This window comes from Nicotiana tabacum, chromosome 18, assembly GCF_000715075.1.
Source record: "Nicotiana tabacum cultivar K326 chromosome 18, ASM71507v2, whole genome shotgun sequence".
Classification (NCBI taxonomy): domain Eukaryota; kingdom Viridiplantae; phylum Streptophyta; class Magnoliopsida; order Solanales; family Solanaceae; genus Nicotiana; species Nicotiana tabacum.
Genome location: NC_134097.1, coordinates 14,027,821 through 14,035,267, shown reverse-complemented (window position 1 = coordinate 14,035,267; position 7,447 = coordinate 14,027,821).

Genomic DNA, 7,447 nt, shown 5'->3' with positions numbered 1-7,447 from the left:
GAACCAAATCGGGCAAATGGAGGTCTAGGATCTTGAATCCCTCAGATCCTACGACCACCATTCATCCGAAATCGTTCTTAATACCAAGAGCGCGTGAAGCCTAAGGGAGAAAAGAATCTTTTCTGTCAGAGGTCGTTACAAGACGGGTGACGTGGAGGAGGGAGGGTGAAGGAATCACGTGCGTGAGTTGGAGGGGGGGTGAACTCGCTTGAGTTCAAGCAAGTTTGGCGGAGGAGGAGAAAGGGGGAGGGCCGCTTGGGTTCTGGAATTAGGTTTAGGGTTCTGGGGGAGGGAACGTATAATAAGCTTTTTATATGGGGCGTGAGAGTGGACTGCGTCCGTTGGATGGAGATGGATTGAAGGGTCAAGATCGATTCAGCAAAAACGACGTCGTTCGCATTAGTCGCTAGACTGGACCGGGTGAGGGGGTTGGGCTTGGCGGATTTGGGGGTGATTGTTTGGGCCAAAAATTATTTTGGCCCAAATTCGAGACCAAAACGAAATTTCTTTCTTTTCTTTTCTTTTTCTTGATTTTAAATCCTAATTAATTAAAACCTAAATTAAGTCTTAAATAAATCTAATTTGTAGAAATAAACCTATTTATCTATTTTACCATAATTAATTAATTTAGACTAATGAAGGAAGAATTATTAATTTGCAATTTAAAGCTAAGAATATAAAAATGACTCATATATATATTTTTTTGATTTTCTAATTTTAAAACTAAAAGCTAAATATGTAAAAATGACCAATATTTTTTGATTTTTTGTTTAATAATGCAATTAACTCATGCAATTAAATCCTAAATGCAACTAGACCAACTAAAATGTTATGCACGAAATACTTTAGATATTTTGGTATTTTTTTTATGATTTTAGAATATTAAATATCCAACTAGATGAAAGCAACAATTAACCAAATTTCCTACAAATTCTATAAAATTAAAAACAATTAAGAAAAAATCTATTTGTGAATTTCTATAGGAATATTTTAGTCGGGCAAATATCACGTGCTCACAGGGGGAAACTTCAAATTTTACTCAAAAATTTCATTTTAGCAAATCACACTTACAGTTGCTTTGTTTGAAGTTAAAACAATGCAGAACAAATGAGTAGAAACTCAGAAAATCGTATGGAAATGATAAGAGGAAGGAGTGCAATGTATAGCCAAAGTTGAGCGTTTTCAGTTTTGGTGATGTTTTCGTTTTTCGTTCGTGTCTTTCTTCAACAGCTGCTGCACATATATATAGCAGCCAGCTTTGAAGATGAACGACCCTCCATCCTCCATGGTGGAGCATGCATTAGCTTGTTTGTGGAGAAAGCACTTGGCCATGGTGGGAAGAGCATTAGGCGGCTGCTATTGCAGCTGGTGGTCAATACACGGATTGGAACTTATCCGTTACAAATGCGGATAATCCTACGTTAATATTTACTATTAACAAATAAATTTGGTCCAAAAAATTAATCAATCAATCGATCATTTGACCAAATCCAAATCCAAATCCAAATCCAAATCCGAATCCGAATCCGAATACGAATCCAAATCCGTAGCCGAAGCGAGCGACGACGACGACGACGCGAGGCTTGCTTTCTTCTTAACTCTTTAAGAGCTACAAGAAGAGCAATTATATATATACCCACCAAAAATCTTTTCCTCTTCCAATATGGGACAATGTCTCATTGTCAAGAGGGGAAAACTTAAAATTTTACTCAAAAATTTCATTTTCCCTCCATTTCCCATTCACCCTTATTTTAAGACTATTTCATCTTAAAAAATAAAACCTCAACACATATAACTAGTGTCAGTTGTATGACGCAATGTATAGCCAAAATTGAGCAATTTCAGTTTTGGTGGTGTTTTCGTTTTTCGTTCGTGTCTTTCTTCAACAGCTGCTGCACATATATATAGCAGCCAACTTTGAAGATGAACGACCCTCCATCCTTCATGGTGGAGCATGTACTAGCTTGTTTGTGGAACAAGCACTTGGCCATGGTGGGAAGAGCATTAGGCGGCTGCTATTGCAGCTGGCGGTCAATACACGGATTGGAACATATCCGTTACAAATGCGGATAATCTTACGTTAATATTTACTATTAACAAATAAATTTGGTCCAAAAAATTAATCAATCAATCGATCATTTGACCAAATCCGAATCCGAATCCGAATCCGTAGCCGAAGCGAGCGACAACGACGACGGCGCGAGGCTTGCTTTCTTCTTAAATCTTTAAGAGCTAAAAGAAGAGCAATTATATATATACCCACCAAAAATCTTTTCCTCTTCCAATATGGGACAATGTCTCATTGTCAAGAGGGGAAAACATAAAATTTTACTCAAAAATTTTATTTTAGCAAATCACACTTACAGTTGCTTTGTTTGAAGTTAAAACAATACAGAACAAAGGAGTAGAAACTTAGTAAATCGTATGGAAATGCTAAGAGGAAAGAGTGCAATGTATAGCCAAAGTTGAGCGTTTTCAGTTTTGGTGGTGTTTTCGTTTTTCGTTCGTGTCTTTCTTCAACAGCTGCTGCACATATATATAGCAGCCAGCTTTGAAGATGAACGACCCTCCATCCTCCATGGTGGAGCATGCACTAGCTTGTTTGTGGAGCAAGCACTTGGCCATGGTGGGAAGAGCATTAGGCGGCTGCTATTGTAGCTGGTGGTCAATTCTCGGATTGGAACATATCCGTTACAAATGCGGATAATCTTACGTTAATATTTACTATTAACAAATAAATTTGGTCCAAAAAATTAATCAATCAATCGATCATTTGACCAAATCCGAATCCGAATCCGTAGCAGAAGCGAGCGAGGACGACGACGGCGCGAGGCTTGCTTTCTTCTTAACTCTTTAAGAGCTAAAAGAAGAGCAATTATATATATATATACCCACCAAAAATCTTTTCCTCTTCCAATATGGGACAATGTCTCATTGTCATGAGGGAAAAACTTAAAATTTTACTCAAAAATTTTATTTTAGCAAATCACACTTACAGTTGCTTTGTTTGAAGTTAAAACAATACAGAACAAAGGAGTAGAAACTCAGAAAATCGTATGGAAATGCTGAGAGGAAAGAGTGCAATGTATAGCCAAAGTTGAGCGTTTTCAGTTTTGGTGGTGTTTTCATTTTTCGTTCGTGTCTTTCTTCAACAGCTGCTGCACATATATATAGCAGCCAGCTTTGAAGATGAACGACCCTCCATCCTCCATGGTGGAGCATGCACTAGCTTGTTTGTGGAGCAAGCACTTGGCCATGGTGGGAAGAGCATTAGGCGGCTGCTATTGCAGCTGGTGGTCAATACACGGATTGGAACATATCCGTTACAAATGCGGATAATCTTACGTTAATATTTACTATTAACAAATAAATTTGGTCCAAAAAATTAATCAATCAATCGATCATTTGACCAAATCCGAATCCGAATCCGTAGCAGAAGCGAGCGAGGACGACGACGGCGCGAGGCTTGCTTTCTTCTTAACTCTTTAAGAGCTAAAAGAAGAGCAATTATATATATATATACCCACCAAAAATCTTTTCCTCTTCCAATATGGGACAATGTCTCATTGTCATGAGGGAAAAACTTAAAATTTTACTCAAAAATTTTATTTTAGCAAATCACACTTACAGTTGCTTTGTTTGAAGTTAAAACAATACAGAACAAAGGAGTAGAAACTCAGAAAATCGTATGGAAATGCTGAGAGGAAAGAGTGCAATGTATAGCCAAAGTTGAGCGTTTTCAGTTTTGGTGGTGTTTTCATTTTTCGTTCGTGTCTTTCTTCAACAGCTGCTGCACATATATAGAGCAGCCAGCTTTGAAGATGAACGACCCTCCATCCTCCATGGTGGAGCATGCACTAGCTTGTTTGTGGAGCAAGCACTTGGCCATGGTGGGAAGAGCATTAGGCGGCTGCTATTGCAGCTGGTGGTCAATACACGGATTGGAACATATCCGTTACAAATGCGGATAATCTTACGTTAATATTTACTATTAACAAATAAATTTGGTCCAAAAAATTAATCAATCAATCGATCATTTGACCAAATCCGAATCCGAATCCGAATCCGAATCCGAATCTGAATCCGTAGCGGAAGCGAGCGACGATGACGACGGCGCGAGACTTGTTTTCTTCTTAACTCTTTAAGAGCTACAAGAAGAGCAATTATATATATACCCACCAAAAATCTTTTCCTCTTCCAATATGGGACAATGTCTCATTGTCAAGAGGGGGAAACTTAAAATTTTACTCAAAAATTTTATTTTAGCAAATCACACTTACAGTTGCTTTGTTTGAAGTTAAAACAATACAGAACAAAGGAGTAGAAACTCAGAAAATCGTATGGAAATGCTGAGAGGAAGGAGTGCAATGTATAGCCAAAGTTGAGCGTTTTCAGTTTTGGTGGTGTTTTCGTTTTTCGTTCGTGTCTTTCTTCAACAGCTGCTGCACATATATATAGCAGCCAGCTTTGAAGATGAACGACCCTCCATCCTCCATGGTGGAGCATGCACTAGCTTGTTTGTGGAGCAAGCACTTGGCCATGGTGGGAAGAGCATTAGGCGGCTGCTATTGCAGCTGGTGGTCAATACACGGATTGGAACATATCCGTTACAAATGCGGATAATCTTACATTAATATTTACTATTAACAAATAAATTTGGTCCAAAAAATTAATCAATTAATGGATCATTTGACCAAATCCGAATCCGAATCCGAATCCGTAGCCGAAGCGAGCGACGACGACGACGGCGCGAGGCTTGCTTTCTTCTTAACTCTTTAAGAGCTAAAAGAAGAGCAATTATATATATACCCACCAAAAATCTTTTCCTCTTCCAATATGGGACAATGTCTCATTGTCAAGAGGGGAAAAATTAAAATTTTACTCAAAAATTTTATTTTAGCAAATCACACTTACAGTTGCTTTGTTTGAAGTTAAAACAATACAGAACAAAGGAGTAGAAACTCAGAAAATCGTATGGAAATGCTGAGAGGAAGAAGTGCAATGTATAGCCAAAGTTGAGCGTTTTCAGTTTTGGTGGTGTTTTCGTTTTTCGTTCGTGTCTTTCTTCAACAGCTGCTGCACATATATATAGCAGCCAGCTTTGAAGATGAACGACCCTCCATCCTCCATGGTGGAGCATGCACTAGCTTGTTTGTGGAGCAAGCACTTGGCCATGGTGGGAAGAGCATTAGGCGGCTGCTATTGCAGCTGGTGGTCAATACACGGATTGGAACATATCCGTTACAAATGCGGATAATCTTACGTTAATATTTACTATAAACAAATAAATTTGGTCCAAAAAATTAATCAATCAATCGATCATTTGACCAAATCCGAATCCGAATCCGAATCCGATTCCAATTCCAAATCCGAATCCGAATCCGAATCCGAATCCGTAGCCGAAGCGAGCGACGACGACGACGGCGCGAGGCTTGCTTTCTTCTTAACTCTTTAAGAGCTACAAGAAGAGCAATTATATATATATACCCACAAAAATATTTTCCTCTTCCAATATAGGACAACGTCTCATTGTCAAGAGGGGAAAACTTAAAATATTACTCAAAAATTTTATTTTAGCAAATCACACTTATAGTTGCTTTGTTTGAAGTTAAAACAATACAGAACAAAGGAGTAGAAACTCAGAAAATCGTATGGAAATGGTGAGAGGAAGGAGTGCAATGTATAACCAAAGTTGAGCGTTTTCAGTTTTGGTAGTGTTTTCGTTTTTCGTTCGTGTCTTTCTTCAATAGCTGCTGCACATATATATAGCAGCCAGCTTTGAAGATGAACGACCCTCCATCCTCCATGGTGGAGCATTCACTAGCTTGTTTGTGGAGCAAGCACTTGGCCATGGTGGGAAGAGCATTAGGCGGCTGCTATTGCAGCTAGTGGTCAATACACGGATTGGAACATATCCGTTACAAATGCGGATAATCTTACGTTAATATTTACTATTAACAAATAAATTTGGTCCAAAAAATTATTCAATCAATCGATCATTTGACCAAATCCGAATCCGAATCCAAATCCAAATCCGTAGCCAAAGCGAGCGACGACGACGACGGCGCGAGGCTTGCTTTCTTCTTAACTCTTTAAAAGCTACAAGAAGAGCAATTATATATATACCCACCAAAAATCTTTTCCTCTTCCAATATGGGACAATGTCTCATTGTCAAGAGGGGGAAACTTAAAATTTTACTCAAAAATTTTATTTTAGCAAATCACACTTACAGTTGCTTTGTTTGAAGTTAAAACAATACAGAACAAAGGAGTAGAAACTCAGAAAATCGTATGGAAACGCTGAGAGGAAGGAGTGCAATGTATAGCCAAAGTTGAGCGTTTTCAGTTTTGGTGGTGTTTTTATTTTTCGTTGGTGTCTTTCTTCAACAGCTGCTGCACATATATATAGCAGCCAGCTTTGAAGGTGAACGACCTTCCATCCTTCATGGTGGAGCATGCACTAGCTTGTTTGTGGAGCAAACACTTGGCCATGGTGGGAAGAGCATTAGGCGGCTGCTATTGCAGCTGGTGGTCAATACACGGATTGGAACATATCCGTTATAAATGCGGATACTCTTACGTTAATATTTACTATTAACAAATAAATTTGGTTCAAAAAATTAATCAATCAATCGATCATTTGACCAAATCCGAATCCGAATCCGAATCCGATTCCGAATCCGAATCCGAATCCGAATCCGAATCCGTAGCCGAAGCGAGCGACGACGAAGACGGCGCGAGGCTTGCTCTCTTCTTAACTCTTTAAGAGCTACAAGAAGAGCAATTATATATATACCCACCAAAAATCTTTTCCTCTTCCAATATGGGACAATGTCTCATTGTCAAGAGGGGAAAACTTAAAATATTACTCAAAAATTTTATTTTAGCAAATCACACTTACAGTTGCTTTGTTTGAAGTTAAAACAATACAGAACAATGGAGTAGAAACTCAAAAAATCGTATGAAAATGCTTAGAGGAAGGAGTGCAATGTATAGCCAAAGTTGAGCGTTTTCAGTTTTGGTGGTGTTTTCGTTTTTCGTTCGTGTCTTTCTTCAACAGCTGCTGCACATATATATAGCAGCCAGCTTTGAAGATGAACGACCCTCCATCCTCCATGGTGGAGCATGCACTAGCTTGTTTGTGGAGCAAGCACTTGGCCATGGTGGGAAGAGCATTAGGCGGCTGCTATTGCAGCTGGTGGTCAATACACGGATTGGAACATATCCGTTACAAATGCGGATAATCTTACGTTAATATTTACTATTAACAAATAAATTTGGTCCAAAAAATTGATCAATCAATCGATCATTTGACCAAATCCGAATCCGAATCCGTAGCCGAAGCGAACGACGACGACGGCGCGAGGCTTGCTTTCTTCTTAACTCTTTAAGAGCTACAAGAAGAGCAATTATATATATACCCACCAAAAATCTTTTTCTCTTCCTA